Here is a 16,846-nt window from a genome sequence, read left to right on the forward strand (position 1 = left end):
AATCTAATCTGTTTTTAGACACATTTAAAATGTTTTATTTCGTTTTTCTTGCCTCTCCCCTCTTCAGAATCTTGTTGATTTGGCTGGCAGTGAAAGAGCAAGCCAGACCGCCGCAGAGGGTGTGAGACTTAAAGAAGGATGTAATATCAACCGCAGTTTGTTTGTCCTTGGCCAAGTTATTAAAAAACTTAGTGATGGCCAAGTTGGGTAAGTGTGTATTAGCTTAAAATATTTTCTTTTTCTTTGTTTATTTTGAGTTCTTTAACCCCTTAAAACTGCAGGCTGTACAGTTGCATCCTGCAGGTTCGGTATGGAGGGGAATCGTGGGTTGTTCCCGCTCCATACAACATGTGTGCCTGCTGTTTCTTACAGCCGACACCCACCAGCAACAGCTCCGATAAGCCGCACTGCTCATCGGAGCTGTTAAGCTTCTAAATGCTGCCGTCAATTCTGAGAGCGGCATTTAAATGCTATGATCAACGTTGGGGAAGGATGGGGGGGGATTCTCACACTGCCCCCTGCAATAAGATCGCAGGTTTCTGTGCAGTTGCCATGGCAACTGGGGACCTTCTAAAAGGCAGATTGCCTATCAAGCCATGCCCCCCCCCCCCCCCCCCTCCCAACTGTCGACGTATACGCCGGGAATACGGTGTTCAAAAAAAAAAAAAATACGCCCCTCCCGCGGTGCTGCTGCAGGCTGTCGCTCCCTCCTCCGCGCCGCCACAGCATTGCTTTCGGGATGCGGGGCTTGAATGAAAGCCAGCGCTGCGTTAGCCAATCAGTCATTCAATGATGTCACTAAAAATCCTGTTATGGCTGTCAGAAGATAGCGGAAGAAAGTTTAAAAAAAACTAAATTTCTCGTCTGTTACCGTTGGGGGACACAGCAAAGACCTTGGGTATAGCTTCTGCCACTAGGAGGCGACACTAAGCATGAAAGTGTTAACTCCTTCCACTAGCCCAACCCCCCACCCCCCCACCCCCCGCAAGCATCGTGCTAGCTCAGTTTTTTGCTTAGTGTCCAGGAGGCAGGACTGTCTCTCCTACAGAGACTAATACCAGGGAATAACGGAGAGGCAGGACTCTCCCCGTTAACCCCCCGAGGACAGCAAACAGAGGTGAACCCAACCCTCTGTTGTCGGCCGGGTCCCTGAGAAGACAAAGAGGCACACTGTGACCCGCCAGCCATAGAGCCCCCCCCCCCCCCCCCCCACACTCTTTCTAATGGTCCGGCATCCCCTGCCCCATCAAAGGCAGGCGATGGTGGGGAGAAGCTCTGCTGGAGCCGGGAAGCGACCCTATCTTGGTCAAGAGGTAAGTATGTGAGTTTATTTTGTTAGTCTGCCGCTGTGCAGACCATAATGGTTGTCGCCAGGCTTGTTTTTGCCAACCCCTCCGCTGCTAGTTGTGCCGCCTGCAGTGCTGCTTCGCCTGCTGCGATTTGTTACTGCCCCCGTGGCGCTGCTGGGTCGGCTCTAACTGATAGGCCGGCCGCGGCTTGTGTACTTGCTGCCCGGGGCGGGTTAATGCCGCCCGTGGCTGATTTGTGTTGCCGCAGTGTGCGCGCCTAGTTCTGCCATGCATCTACTGCCGAAGCCTGTGGCTCGTTTTGAGGCCCGCGATGGGGCTGCCTCGGCTGGTCACCTGGAGACAGCTTGCCCTCGGCAGGGCATGCGAACAAGTGCTGCCGTGTGGGTTTTTGATTTTCCCGCCGTGCGGGCACTGTGATTTTCCCGCCGTGCGGGCACTGTGATTTTCCCGCCGTGCGGGCACTGTGATTTATTGCTTCGCTGCCGCGCGGGCAGCACGATCACGTGCTTCACGAACTCCCTCCCTTTTCCTTGAAGACGCCCCGGCCATGTAAAATTGCGGCCACGGGTGTTTGCAGGGAGATGCAGTTCCTCTTGCTGCAAGCACTGAATGTTGCTGCCATGCGACCATTGATTGACCAGTGCACGGCTACGTGTCATGGGTGCGGTCGCAGTTAGAAGGCGCCCGCAGTTTTCTATCGTTACGCGGCTACAGTCTCTGGTGGTGCAGCTGGCCAGCGTGCAGATCACACCGGGTACTCAGCTATACTGTGCTCCAGACCGGCTTGAGCCTTGCTTGGTAGCTCCCCTATTGCTCTCCTGCAGTTCCCTGCAGCCAAGCGGACCGCAACGTCTCTGCCCAGGATGACACGGGGACGACCAGAGCCACTGCCAAGTGTGCTCTCGCTGCAGTACAACATACTTCCAGCAAAGGATAATCTCGTCTTACTGACAACAGCGTTCAAACCGATTATCAGCATTTCCCAGGCATGTTGAGTCCTGTAGCACCTTCCATACCCAAGGAGTGCTCATACAGGGAGTCCCTGGACTCATGGCTCCTCTTGTCTGCCCCGCCTGGGTTGAACATTGGCTGCCTACTAGCCCCCCGGTTATTGCAGCCTACAACAGTGTCCGCATCCAGGATGACATGCGGACGGATCTGTCAGGGCCACATATTATATGCACTCTCGCTACAGCACGAGAGTACAGCCAACAGACAAAATCTCGTCCTACTGACAGCAGTATTCAAACTGGTTGTCAGCACTATCCCGGGCGTGCTGAGTCCTGTAGTACCTTCCATACAGAAGGAGCACTTACACAGGGACTCGCTGGACGCAGCGCCCCTGCCTGTCCGCCCCACACCGGGTTGAGTCTTCACTAACTGTAGTTCCCCGGTGCTCCTCCTGCAATCCAGGATGACACGCAGACAGGACCGGCCAGAGCTACGTACGAGATTACACCCAGTCGTACAATATCTCATCTGCGACAACAGTGCCAAACTCTTGTCAGCATTATTCCGGGCTCCTGAGACCTGTGGTACCTCTCTGCGGAAGGAATACTGTGATCAGGGAATTATCCGAACTCGTCGCTCCTCGTGTATGTGCTTGGTTGAGCCATCCCTATTGTCAGGCTCTCCAGGTGCCCCCTGCAGTTCCCTGCAGCCAGACGTGCCGCGGTGTCTGAGTCCAGGGGCGTCCAGAGCCACGTTCCATGTGCGCTCTTGCTACATTACGAGAGTCCCATTCAGCCGGAGGATATATCGTCCTATGAAGGGCTCGAACTGATAGTCAGCATGCTCCAGGCTTGCTGACACATGTGGTACCTTCCATCTGAAAGGAGCTCTCCTACTCAGGGATCCTCCGGACACATCCCCTCATGTCTGGTCCGGACCCGGTCGAGACCTCCCTAGCGGCAGCTCTCTGCACCCTCCTGCACTCCCCTGCAGGCAACATATTGCAGTATCCGTGACCAGGATGACACGTGGACAGGGGGTGACCAGAGTCACTGGCTATGTGTGCGGTCCCTGCAATTCGAGTTTTACCTCCAGCGGAAAATATCTTGCTCACAGGCAATGACTCTATTTGACGGTCAGCTGTATTCTGACCTCGATGGGACCTGGGGTACCTTCCTTATGGAAGAAGTACCGGCACGGGAATACCCTGCAGGCATCACTCATCATGCCGGTCCGGGATGGGCCGGTCCTAACGGCTAGCTACCCGGTTGTTGCCGCCGGCGGTTTCCTGCAGCACAGCCAAGTATTATGGGCGCTCACTACAGTGGGGAGACGCCCAGAATACGTCCTATGAACAAGGTCAACGGCCTGTTGGCGTCCTCCAACCTGCTGAGACCGGCGGTACCTTCCAGATGGAAAGAGTACTATTCATAGGAACTCGTCAAACGCATTGCGCCTCCTCTTTGCCCTGCAGCCAGTGAGCCTTTGTGATTCAGCCGCGTACGTTCGGACGTGGATAGCCTACAGCCATGATACCCTGCTGCCCCCTGATGGGTGCAGAACAGCCCACGTTTCCCCTATATTGTGACTGGGCAGATGCGGGACATAAGGTGAACTGTAAGTCAGAGTAGTCTCTAATTTAGCTGCTCGAGCATTCACCACAGATCGCATAAGGAGGTTAACACGTCCAACGGAGTTAAGTTGGACGGATCCAGGAGCAAGCTGTGACCCAACCGCGCCCTGCCTGCATTATTGCTTTGCAGGAAACCGTGTGACATTCTATACTTGTACTGTTGGCAACCCCTGGGGATCGTCCCTTTACACTTAGGTTACCTCCCTTTACTTAGGTTACCTCAAAAGGGACCAGCGAGATTTCCGTACCAGTGTGCCAGTACTGTATTTCCAACGTCCTGTGTCTACTGGTTTCATGCGGTGGCACGGATATGTCGGTACAGGACCAGCCCTAGTTAACCAATCCGTCAGTCCCTGTCCAAAGCTACACTTTTTCGGGAGCTCAAGATCACATGCTAAGGAGAATGCTGCGGCCATTCACAGGATATGGGGTTAAAGGATCTTTGGACACAAGTCCTTCTCAATCTACAGCTAACCAGGTTTCTAACAACATGGATGGGCCGTAGGGATATGCAGCATTAGAGCAATGCTGCGCTTCAGCTATGCGGCCTGGGACCAGAGTTCAGCCCTGGGCTCCTTGGGTCTCCCACATTCGGTGGCAGTCAGCTGCAAAGATGACTCCTTCAGATACTTAAAAGGTAACCGGGAACCTTCCGTCACAAGCTTCTTCGACCAGTAGCGGTTAGGGACTACAAGGGATCACGCCCTCGCAGCGGGACTGGCAAGGTGATATTGACAACCTGACGTTATGGAAGCTGATGTACAACTAGGTCGGATGTTGGAAGGCATGCAACTCCCCGGAGTGTCGACACAGATGGCTCCGCAGTCTTGTTTTGGACGCTGTACCAAAGGTCATCATCAGGAGACGGTTGTTATTGACCTGTCGAATATTCTCCCGCTGCAGTTGGTATGGGGATCCACTTCAGTGAAGTATCCAGTGGGCACCCTTCTCGGTAGTGCCTCTGCCAAGGAGCGCTCCGGTGGCAAGTGGGCGCGGTCTGACTACACAAGAGTACCTCTCTCAGGTAGCATCTTTATCGCGCGGGCACGCTGATGGTAGTTTCGGCAAATCCGAGGGGACTTCTTGCACGGACTCTGCCTCACTGCAGTACACGGTGACAGTACCAGGCAGTTATATTCTCAGGCCGGGTTACGGCTCACAGTACTTGGACAACGGGTACCTGGTTGAAAGCTTCTTATCAGGAGTTTTTTTTTCTCCAAAAGATGGTTGTGGCCGTCACTTAGGCTCTTTACACTCCGTTCGGAGTATGCTGGGTAACTAGTCATCCATTAAGGTTAAAGAGAAGATTTGCCTCCTTACTCATGCAACTTCTTATTTTTTCCTGCCCCCTTGGGTACTGCTGTAGAACGTCCCAAGGTCTTTGCTGTCCCCCAATGATACAGACGAGAAAACTAGATTTTGTAAGAACTTACCGTAAAATCTCTTTCTCGTCTTGTTCATTGGGGGACACAGCACCCACCCAGTCTGGTATTGGGTCTGTAACATATCCTGAGTGGGAGGATTCTCGGTGCAGTCGCACACGGGTTGGAATGAGTTACAGTTCGTGAGTATGGTTTTGTACTATGTATTGTCGTATCCTACTGGCTGCTCCTGCTAGCTGTTTGTATGCAAGCAGTATGATGCTTGCAGGGGAAGTATAGCTAGTGGGAGGAGTTAACACTTTTATGCTTAGTGTCGCCTCCTAGTGGCAGAAGCTATACCCAAAGTCAGAACTGTGTCCCCCAATGAACAAGACGAGAAAGAGATTTTATGGTAACTTCTTACAAAATCTAGTTATTTTTAGAAAAAATAAAGGTAATACAGCAAAAAAATTTTTTTATAAATTTGGGATTGTAGTAATTGTGCTGACCCATGGAATAAAGTTAGGTCATTTTTGCAGTATGTGCACCATACCAACAAGATGCACCCAAAGATGGCGGAATTCTGTTTTTGTTATTTCTTCCATTTCACTCCACTTAGAATTTTTTACGCTTTTCAGTATATTATATACTACCAATAAAAAAGACAACTCGTCCTGCAAAAAAACAGGCCCTCATACGACTAGGTTGATGCGTTTTTTTTTAAAGGAGAGGGGCGGGGGAAGGGCCGCGTCCATAAGGGGGTAATGTAAACCCTTCTGTTCTGTTTAAAACCCTCATGAAAGTATTGCTATAGCTTATGTTTCAGTAGTTAACCTTTATCTTATTTATTTCTTTAAACAGCGGCTTTATAAACTATCGTGATAGTAAGCTCACCCGGATTCTGCAAAATTCATTTGGTGGCAATACAAAGACTGTAGTAATTTGTACTGTGACACCCGTTTCATTGGATGAGACCCTCAGTACTCTGCAGGTAATTAGTAGTAGCCTCTTTATCCTTTTTTCGTTGTCCTAGTCTTACAAAATGTGACTACTACATGTGCTGCCAAACTTCTAACATGATTGCAAGTTGCTATACTGTACCTGCTAGGGGTGGTTTATAGGGCCAGAAGTAGGTGACGGTCTGTTAGTACTGAAACTTACAGATTGGGTCACTGCAAACGTAATGCACAGCACAAAACTTACTAGAACACTTGGCTCATTCACATAACCGTATTTTCATGGCGTAATATACGTTCGTGTGATGCGCAGTGAATAGAGTCAATGTAATGAAGTAAATGGATTTTTGTCGATCCATTCTCCTTAGCATGTAAACATAGTGTGTAGATACATGCGAGATGATCGCAACATCCTCTTTCTCCGCATACCACGCAGCGTGAGCCCTATTCTGTTCTGTGGGCAGCGTATGCAACGATGTCCGTGTGTAATACATGGCCTATAGGAGGCGATGCATACGCCACCCCGCTATGATTTTCCCAATTTGAAACCCTCCTAACTCCTGTTTTAATGACCATCTAATATATAAACTTGATATTAATGGAAACAATCTCACAATGTTCCTTTAGCGAGGCTGTCTTTGCCCATAGCAACCAATTACAGCACAGCTTTTATTTTACCTCAACAGCTAGAGAAATGAAAGCTGCGCTGTGATTGGCTGCTATGGGTAACAAGGATGATCTTATGTTAGACAGTTATGCTAAGTGAGGCTCAAAAACCTATTCTGTCATCGTCGCTAGAGGAATACAAGACCGCTTTTTGTCCTTGCTTTTCACGTCTACCAGTCTGTTAGTGCGCAATGTCATTTTCGAACAGTTTGGTGATGATCCACCCAGCGGATGTGCAATTTTGTAAGTGGTGACCCAATCTTAAGGAGAAAAGTCTGTAAGTGAAAATCATCTGGTCGTCCACCAGTAGGCGTGGAAACAGCGGCGCATCTGTGCAAGTTTCGTACAAAGTGCTCATAAATCCACCGTCGCAGCAAGCGGAGAATTGGAAGCCCTGCCGATTGTCTGACTGTGCGGAAGATTCTGCGCAAACGTTTGCAATGTTATTCCTACCAACTGCAATTGTTACGCTAAAACCAAAGGAGAAAGGTAGGCGACGTTCTGTCTGCGAGAGGATGCAAACTAATGGAAACTGATGATTTTTAGTGATGAAGCCGCCTTCCAGCTTTCAATTGGTTAACAAATATGTCAGAATCTGGGGTGGTGGGGGAGCCCACCTGTTTACATGGAGCGTATGTGTGACTCCCCAAGGTGAATGTGTTCTGCACTATAACCTGTAGAAGAGCATATGGCTGCTTCTTAATCCATGAGGAAACAGTCCCGGGTATTTTGTACCTGGACGCTACAGATATAGCTTCTACCGCAGCCGGAACAGGGAATCCCAGGTTTCGTCTTCCAATAGGATCGGCATCCCTTCAGCAAAACTGCACCCAAATAGGAATGGTTTTGCAGTTGGTGCCCAGACAATCTCTTATCTTTCCTAACTAATTCTTTTCTAATCTTACTGGTATCCTTGTCACTGTTGGTAGCATGAGTCTAATCAGGTAGTCCTGGTCCTCCAGGGTGGCATATCCATGCGTGCCGTCTTGAGTTTGCTGTATCTCCCAGCACAGTCTCCAGAACGTGGAGCAGATATCGGGATGCGGGCTGTTAAACAATGAGAGTTAGACAGAAGTGTGTCAGGACTGGTATCTGCTCCTTTGTGCCAGAAGGAACAGGAAGAGCACTGCCAGAGCTCTACAAAATAATCTCCAGTGGATTACTGGTCTGCGTGTTTCTGACCAAGCTGCCAGAAAGATTCCCTGAGGGCCCAGCGTCCTATAGTGGAACCAATGCTCACAGCCCAGCGCCAGGCAGGTCTACCATTAGCGCCTCGCTCACTTCAGATGAGAGCAGGTTCACACTACGCACATGTGGAAGAGTCCATTTAAATCTTTTGTTCATCTTTATTTTTTTTTTTTCTCCCCAGTTTGCAAGTACAGCGAAGCACGTCCGAAACACTCCGCATGTTAATGAAGTGTTGGATGACCAAGCTCTACTTAAGAGATATCAGAAGCAAATCCTCGACTTGAAGAAGCAGGTTGAAAACGTAAGAGGATTTCCCTGTATAGTTGTTCCCTTGGTTCTTGGTTGCAGAATGTACATTTATGTTTATATCTCTAAATACTGTAGTAGAGCACTTCTTCTTTCTCCCTCCCTCCCCTCTTATAAAGGCATCCTCTGAGATAAGAGCCCAGGCCATGGCTAAAGAAGAACACTCCCAATTGCTAGCAGAAATTAAACAACTTCTAAAAGAAAAGGAAGACCGGATCTGGAATTTAAGCAACGTAGTTATTGGATCTTCACAACAGGCCCGTGAAGACCAAAGGGTAGCATTTCCTTTTTTCCTCTTTTTTTTTTTTATTGAATTTCAACACGGTTTTCAAGATTTCGTTGAACTATATATAACATGACACTCTTTCTGCAATTCTTATTTTAAAGGTTAAATTGAAAAGGAGGGTTACATGGGCTCCTGGAAAGATCCAAGCTAGCTTGTGTTCTGCTGGGGATTCATCGTTTCAGATGGGATCTACATTAACCATGAGCTTTGCAAAGCGACCCAAGATGTCTGAACCTTTATCGATCCCGGAGATTGACGATTGTATGTGTACACTGTAATCTAGCAGTAAGGTCTTCATGCTCCTTTTTGAAAGGGATTTATTGAGCATATTTAATGTGTGGGATTTTTTTTTCCTCTTCACTCAGCTATTTGTGCAGAGACTTCAGTCTTTGAAGGTGCTGGCTGCGCACTCGATAACTCCGCTCAAGACCCAACCTGGAATTTTGAAAGCGGAGTCACTAGCAGGGAGAAGATGACGGCTCTGTCTCATTCCATGATCGACTTCTCATCCGAAAGTACCAGGTCTGTTATTTAGTGTGTGTTTTGCAGTGCTCAAAAGTCCTGCCTAATGATAGATTTTGAAGGTTTTATTGCTTTTAAACCAAATGTAAGTTGGGAAAATAAAAACTTGGCAGCAATATTATATACAATTAAAAAAATTTAAGTGAACCAATCATGACCTTTTTTGTGCCCCATAAACTACATTATGGTGCTCAAAGGTCAGACAACGGGGAGCTGTGTTTGATACTCATTGGCACTCTGTGAAGTTGCGTGAATACTTGGGTTATAACTTTATTTTTGTTTTTTGTTTTTTTGTATACAGCCTCGCATTCCTGTATTCTAATTTCACGCACTTTTGCCTAAAAAACAAGAATTAAATTTTTTTGTGTATGTATAATGTATATATATAGTGTGTGTGTGTGTGTGTGTGTGTGCGCATATATAATAATTTCTTCTTTTCCAAAAAAAAAAGTCACCCCAAAATCATGTCACTGGATATATGGATGTCTAGAGACTTCCGTGTATATAATTATTTGATTTCAGAAGATACTGTGCTCCCCTTAACCTCTGAAGTCTTTGCACTCTTGGCGCATCCTTCACTACTCGGAGGCCTCTAGTGAGTGCAGTGCCACTGTTCAGGTGATGCAAAGTGACTAGCACTGCGCTCACTAGCGGCCTCCAGGTGTCCGCTGAAAGAAGCACGCGGTACCTTCAGAAATCTGCTACGGAAGTCCCGTGGATGTTGACTGTTTTTGATGCAGAAATACTGTAGAATTTGATGTGCAAATTCTACAGCATTTCTGCTACCTGTGAACGTACACTAAGGGAAATGATTTTTTTTCATTTAGAGCATTTCATAAGTCTGAAGTGTGCTGTGAAGGAGAGCTGATAGGGGCAAAGTACCTGCCAAAGAAATATTTGGTGCTTTTTGTTCTAATTGGCCATAATAAGCAGCGTCTAATTGTTTACATTTCATCTTATTCCTACAGACTAGATGTGTTTTTGTTTAGTTGGTTTTTGTAACTATTGGCTTTTAAAAGCTATTAAGTAAAAGCCTGAAATCTACATGTAAGTACAAATAAAACAATAAACTATAAAATATACTGTACTTATTAAGAAGACTTTGTTAAAAGGGGTTGTGTGGTTTCAAATTTTAAAACTTATTTTTATATGGGCATGGGCTAAAATTTAAAAAAAAACTCATCTGTGATCATGCGTGTTTTTTTTTTGTTTTTTTTTTTATTATTTTTCTTTCATATTCCCCAAGAATAGGCTCCACCGCTGGAAGTCAGTTGACCACCAATTGGAGGCTGCAACATCACCTTCCAAAACTCCTGAAATGGTGACTAGGATGTGAGTGCTGATGCCAAGGATTCAGTAGTGGTCATCTGACTTCCAATGGAGACAAAGCATTGGAGCCAGTTAATGGTGTCCTGGGGGGATGAAGACAGGTGAATATACTTTTTATTTTAACCCATGTGCAGCTGGTAATTATTTTTAATTTGAAACCACACAATCCCTTTTATACATTAAATATCAACACTTTTTTGTAACTGACAGCAGTGTTTTTATAAAAAATATATGTATAACTTTTTTTTTTTTTTGCACTGCAGATTTCAAATCTGCTTTTGGAAAATGTGTATGAGCTGCAGCACGGCTTCCCGTTGTACTCAATGGGTTGGTAATGACGTGGCTCTCTACACTGAATTCTTGCAAGAAAGTGCGAGAACAGCGTCTTGTACGGAATTTATTTACTCTCTGAAGCTCTTCTGTTTCCAGTAAAATGATGATTCTCCTTTTTGTATAGTGCTCTGACAAAAGACTCTTCCCTTCAAAAATGTAAAGAGCTGGAGCAGAAAGTGGCGGAGTTAGAAGAGGAGTTAAAGAGACGGAATGAGGAATATGAAGCAGTAGTTCGGAAAAGAGATTGTCTTGTAAATGTGACTGCAGATTTGGAAGAGAAACTTCACTCAGAAGATAAAGATGAGCTGCAAATAACCAGTTTAAGTGACCGGAGTGAATCTGTGCCTGATGGTAACGAACAAAATCCTATGCCAGAAGGAAGCTTGGAGATGCCTGGAAAACTGTCCCCTCTGAAAACTGATGAACAAGAGCTGGAAAAACTGAACGATTCCCCTCTCAGCAATCGGACAGATGGTGTGGACCAGGATCCAGTTCTAGGACTACTTGCAAGCCCCATTCATGATCTCTGCCGGGAACAAATCCAAATGCTGGAGCAAAAAATAGCAGATTTGGAAGGAAATGAGAGTCCAGTAAATGTGAGGGTCAACACATTGTCTTTTTTTTTCTAGTTATTTAACCGCTTTTACCTGTAAAATAAGTCCTTGAGAGACACGTCCTCCTGTGTCTCTCCAAACTCTTAGAAAGCTGGCTGACCACTGATGTGGGCTCGGAAGAGCTGCAATGGAGGTGGTTGACAACTGGCTTGTGGCTTGATTTTGCAGTACGACAGCATGGAATGTACCTTTTGCATAATTGGTCACAAACTTTAAGCCACTTCCTCAGACTGTATTCAAACGGCCTAGAGCAAGTTGCACCCGAAGATCTCAGGCGCAACTTGCAGAGCACACAGACCCCCTTTCCGTGTGCTGTCTGAGGTGTGTTGTGCTGCACATTACATGTGCTAACGTCGTCCGAGAATCAGAACACAATAGAACATGCAGCAACTTTTCAAACTCTGACTGAGTGAAAAATTGCTGTGTAAGTGATGTCCAAATCTTGTCACACAGACATATTTGTAGGTCAAAAGCAGGAGTACAGAAACGTGAACAGAAAAGGTATAATGGTAAGATTTGTGCCTCTTCTGGGTTTTAAATTTAAAAAAAAATCTTCTTATTTGTATAGCGGCAACTTATTCTGCAGCGTTTTCAAGTAATTTATTTATTACCCCTACCAAGCTGGATACTCATTTTCGACCTTGGTTGGCTGAGTTGACCTTGAGCCGGCTACCTGAATCATGCAGGATTGAACTCGCAACCTTCAGGTCATGAGTGAGAGCTGAGGACTGCATTTCTTTTACTTGCACTCCTGGTTATGGCTTACAAATGCTGAACTTTGTACACTTGTGTAAAAGTTGCGGAAACGCTGCTGATAAACCGCAGCAGAATCCTTTATTAAAGTGACTGGGATTAAAACAAATCCTGTTGACATGTAGAGGTGGTTAAAAAAAAGCTGTAGATTTTCTGCTATGTACTGTAACCTGCATAAATGTGTAAACTCGCTTTAAAGGAGTTTTCTGGTCCATAACTATTGATCTGGCGATCCACGAAAGAGCAGCTGGCCAAAAGGCTCAAAACTCTACATTTTCTGCAGCGGCCTGGTAAAGCCATCTTCAAAGTAACTAAATTTTAAAGGGGTTCTGTCATTTAAAAAAAAAAATAAAATACTTGCCTATTCCCCTATTCCTCCCCAGGCAGTCGTCTTACAGCATTTTCTCCTGGCTGATCTTATTCGGTCCCTCGGGTTACCTCACCGCAAGCCAGCCAGATGCGCTTATTATGGAGTGTCCATTCCTGGTATTCTTCTTCCGGCAGGTCAGTGTAGGTTACATCACTAGTGACGTAACTTTCATTGCCTAGGCATTCCTTTCTATCTATTGCTGAGCCTGCGCATGCGTGCTGGCTCTCCGCGCAGAGCTCATATACTGTTGCAGAGCAAACATGCGCAGTCTCTACAATAACCTGGCAGGGAGAAGATCTGGTAAGAAGACTGATGGGGGAGGAATAAACAAGTATAGAATTCTTGTTTTCTATTGTCAGAACCCCTTTTAATGCAAACATCAAAGGAAAAAAAATTGCTACGGTTCATTAGAGGAGTTGGTAATCTAGTCAAAGAAAAGACATCTGTCTACAAGATGCAGCTGACGGATGTATGAAATTAGGTTAAACAGTAATGCTGCTAAAGCACCAAATGAGGAAGAAATGGCCAAACCCTAAGGAGGGGAATAAAGTTGTATTTGGGTGTTTTAGTGACAAGAAAAACTGTGCGATTGCAAAAATTAAAAATGTGGTTAACGATAAACGGAGATAAGGCTGTCACTGACCACTTGAATGGCTACTTTAGTTGTGTTGTCAGAAGAAAATGATTGGGCCTGGTATTAACGCTAGTTGCAGGCGCTCTGAAACATGGTTTTTGGATACTGGGAACTTGAAGGCCTCATATCCACTAGAAAAATACAATCCGCCCAGAATCTGCTGCAGATTTCCACAGCAGATTCCGCGCGGATTTGCTTTAAATGGTTTTTTTTTTTTTTCATGTGGATATCCGCACCCATTGCTAGCAATGTGGCCGATCCGCGTGGAATCCGCGGTAAAATGGAGCATGCCACGTTTTTCCTCCTGCACGGAAAAAAACGCAAATCTATGAAAATGTTATCCGCAGGTGCAAAATTCAATTAAATTGACTGCGGATGGCCAATGATTCCCTATGGGCAAAATTGAATGCGGATTCCGCAGTGGAATCCGCAATTCAATTTTGCTAGTGGACATGAGGCCTAACTGATGGGCCATGTGGTCATTTTCTAGGTTTCTAGAGTAGTGCAGCTCTTTTTCATTCACTTCAGTGGGAGAAAGCTGCGCTATCATACTGGGCCGCTGCAGAATGGTCAAAAGTCCGAGCCAGCCTGTCGCTACTTCACTTTGGTTGATCAGTGGGCATCCAGGGTGGCAAACCCCTGCTGATTTGGCTATTTATGACTATCCTGGAGATGGGTTGTATATAGATGTGGACCAGAAATCGCCCTTTATGCGTTTTGTTTAAAGTTGGATTTGACATCTATTGCTAACCTGGTGATGCTTGGCCTTATTGTTTGAGTGGTATCGTGGTGTTACAAAGTATATGGCTGTTAGGGAGCCTGTGGATTCTAGTGGAAAGGAGGCTTTCATCTGTAACAACTGTAAATGATTTATTTGCAGAATGACCAAACCTACTTAATGGAAAGTCTTCAGATATGTGACGCCCTAATGGCAGAGAAGGTAAGTAGTTGTTTAGTCTTTTGTGTGTGCCATGTAAAAATCAGTTATTTTTATCTTTCAGATGTCAGTAGTTTAAAAAATAAATAAAAAAAAAAAAAAAAGCCAAATGCGCAGCTCCACAGATGTATATAAACATATGATAAAATCATATCCTCTTAACCGTACCCTCACGCCACCCCCTATACAGCTAAACGTTCCCATAGGAAACCATTAGTTCTAATAGCCACAAATGTTTTTTTTTTGTTTTTTTTTTTTCACGCGTGATTTTTGCACACATAGGCCCCCATGTGAAAGAGGTCTTGGAGTAATGAGCATTCCAAATTTTCTAACTTCTATTATTCCCATTTACCTTTTTTATTCTTGAATTTTCTATTAAAAAATAAATAAAATTTGCTTCATGTAATACTATTCTAAATGTAATCTTGTCACCATTTTCTAGCTAAACGCTCATGAGGAGTTGGCTGATATGCAGAATAACTTTGATCATCTAGTAAATGAGAATGAAAGCCTGAAAAGAGAGATGGCTGATCTGGAAAAACGTCTTCAGGAGAAACAGGAGACTAATGAATTTGAAATGCTGGAGAAAGAAACTCGAGAAGAGCATGAGGTGAGGCCAACTAATTCTAAGAGCACAATGAAGTGTGAAACATTGGCGCAGTCTAATTTTATGGGTCTTGGGATTACATTCCCACCTATTAGTCATGATCTAAATCGCTTTGTAATATTACCCTTAGTTCTTATGTGTATCGTGCGGTTCCTTGGACGCAGACAGGAGAGTAAGAAGGGGGCGTCTTTCATTCTGCTTGTCCTGGCCACATCCAAAGACCTAATCGATAGTATTATCAAGTATATGTATGAGTGATTCATTTGTTTACAGATGTTCGTCAACCGGATGTAGATATCAAACAGTAACCTACTATTAGAAATTACTTTTATTGTGCCACCTTAAAGTAATGTGATTGTCGCACTAGTTCTGCTCGGCACAGACAAGTTCTGTAACTTTTCGACATACTGTAATACTTCAATTAGATGTAGGTGCTATGTTTGTTATCACCAGTGTGAGTATGACACATGTAGGTGGACTATATGAAGGCCCTGCGTATCACGGATGAACACAAAGATGCAGATCTGATACCCTGTTCCCTGAAAATAAGACATCCCCTGAAAATAAGACACAGCATGATTTTCCAGAATTTTTGAGGATGCAAAATGATTTTTCAGCATTTTTGAGGATGCTTGAAATATAATCCCTACTCCAAAATTAAGCCTTGCTAACAGTTAATTAAAAAAGTCAATTTAAATAGTGTCCAGGCAGCTATACATGTAAAAAAGTTAAACCTTTTTGAACAAAAATTAATATAAGACACTGTCTTATTTTCAGGGAAACAGCAGTACCTTTTTAAAAATAATCCTTTTATGGAACCTTGTTAAAATTCTCAAGCTTGTCATAATGACATTTTAACTTATTAGTCACTAGAGATGAGCGAGTAGTGCCTTAGCCGAGTATCTCCCCGCTCGTCTCTAAAGATTCGGGGGCCGGCGCGGGTGACAGGTAAGTTGTGAGGGGGAGGGAGAGTGAGATCTCCCCGCTCTCCCCCGCCAGCCCCCAATTCTTTAGAGACGAGCGGGGAGATACTCGGCTAAGGCACTATTCGCTCGAGTAATGTGCCTTAGTGAGTATACTCGCTCATCTCTATTAGTCACCTGATCGTCTGCCTGACCTATCGCCGGTACTATTAGACACCCCATCCATAATGTGCTTCTGTAATTATGGTTGGTTTGGTTTTGTTCATCTCCCAATGACACTACAGTACTTGACTATTGGCACACAGCTACTTCTCAGATTTCAGACACTACGTCTTTGTCTTTAGCATCAGTGGGTCCCAGCATTCAGAAGCCCACTAATCCAGGCATGTCAAATTCAATGGGCCATGAAAAAAGACGTGATAGAAAAAAATTAAAAAAAACATGCCCACTTTTCCCATACTTGCAGTCTTTATTTTTAAATATACTTAACGAGATTGTCAAACACAATCCTGTCTAATACAGAAGTAAGACACCCAAACTGCCTAGAACTGTGTATTTAAGTGTCTACAACTAAATCTCGTTTTAGCTCTAATAACAAAATTGGCTTTTTTTTTTTCTCTCATCATGAAGCAAGTGGATAGTGTTAGACTGGTGGCTGAATTCATGGGATGCCGTTTTAATCTCCCTGAGGGTGGTTTCACACGGGTGAGAAGATCACGCTATTTTTTTCTGTTGTGAGAGTCGGTAGAAAAGCAGATTAAGGAACCCATGCTTTTCAATGGTTTCCTTCCCATTACCGATGTTTTCACTGATGCGATGTTGAGAGAACAAATAAATCGCGGCCTGCTCTTTCTGTAATGTGTGATTGTTATTTATTTTCCTCTGTCCCATGTTACCCTATGGAGCCTTCTTTTTATCGCAACGCAACAAACGTGTGATGCGAATATTTTTTTTTTATTTTTTTTTTTTCATTAGAAAGTCCTATTGACCCTTGTGATGAAAAAAAATGCTCATTACAAGAAAAAGCATTGCTGATGCTCAAGCACAAAGACGTGACTTTGCCATCGTTTTCTTGTGGCAAAATCATGATCGCCCGTGTGGAACTACCCTTCCTCTCTTCTAAATGAAGCTTGTGTGATTTTTTTTTTTTTTTTTTTTAACTTTCTT

At 44.9% G+C, this 16,846-nt stretch overlaps 1 pseudogene; it reads left to right on the top strand.

The window, feature by feature from the left end:
• LOC136572917 (centromere-associated protein E-like) overlaps window positions 1-16,846 on the top strand; it is a 72,724-nt pseudogene that overhangs the window by 10,221 nt on the left and 45,657 nt on the right.

The sequence above is a fragment of the Eleutherodactylus coqui genome, chromosome 7 (genome assembly GCF_035609145.1).
Source record: "Eleutherodactylus coqui strain aEleCoq1 chromosome 7, aEleCoq1.hap1, whole genome shotgun sequence".
Classification (NCBI taxonomy): Eukaryota; Metazoa; Chordata; class Amphibia; order Anura; family Eleutherodactylidae; genus Eleutherodactylus; species Eleutherodactylus coqui.